Below are 681 nucleotides of genomic sequence, written 5' to 3'. Positions count from 1 at the left end.
GATACAATCAAATCATGATGCATACGGATGATCGCGAGAAAACGGGGTTCATAACAGACAGAGGGACGTATTGCTACAAGGTCATGCCTTTCGGCCTAAACAACGCAGGAGCGACTTACCAGCGTCTGGTCAATAGAATGTTTGCCGACAAACTCGACAACACTATGGAAGTTTACATTGATGATATGCTGGTCAAGTCACTTCGCGCCAAGGACCATCTCAACCATTTACAAGACTGCTTCAAAACGCTGAACGAGTACGGGATGAAGCTCAACCCGGCGAAATGCACCTTCGGCGTCACGTATGGAGAGTTCCTAGGTTAGATTGTCACCCAGCGAGGCATCGAAGAAAACCCAAAACAAATAACGGCAATCCTCGATCTCCCTAGCCCAAAGAACACCCGCGAGGTTCAGCGTTTAACCGGAAGGATTGCGGCACTAAACAGATTCATCTCAAGATCCACAGACAAATGCCTCCCGTTCTATGAACTCCTGCGAGGAAATAAGAGATTCATCTGGGACGAAAAATGCGAGGAAGCCTTCAATCAACTCAAGCATTACCTAACGACACCTCCCGTTCTGTCGAAGCCCGAAGTCGGGGACACTCTATCCTTATACATTGCCGTCACCTCCTCGGCCGTTAGCAGCGTCCTAATACGAGAAGACCGTGGCGAACAGAAAC

The sequence above is a fragment of the Brassica oleracea genome, chromosome C2, assembly GCF_000695525.1.
Source record: "Brassica oleracea var. oleracea cultivar TO1000 chromosome C2, BOL, whole genome shotgun sequence".
Taxonomy (NCBI): Eukaryota; Viridiplantae; Streptophyta; class Magnoliopsida; order Brassicales; family Brassicaceae; genus Brassica; species Brassica oleracea.
The sequence above is the reverse complement of the archived record's forward strand: the minus strand, read 5'-3'. Positions refer to the sequence as shown.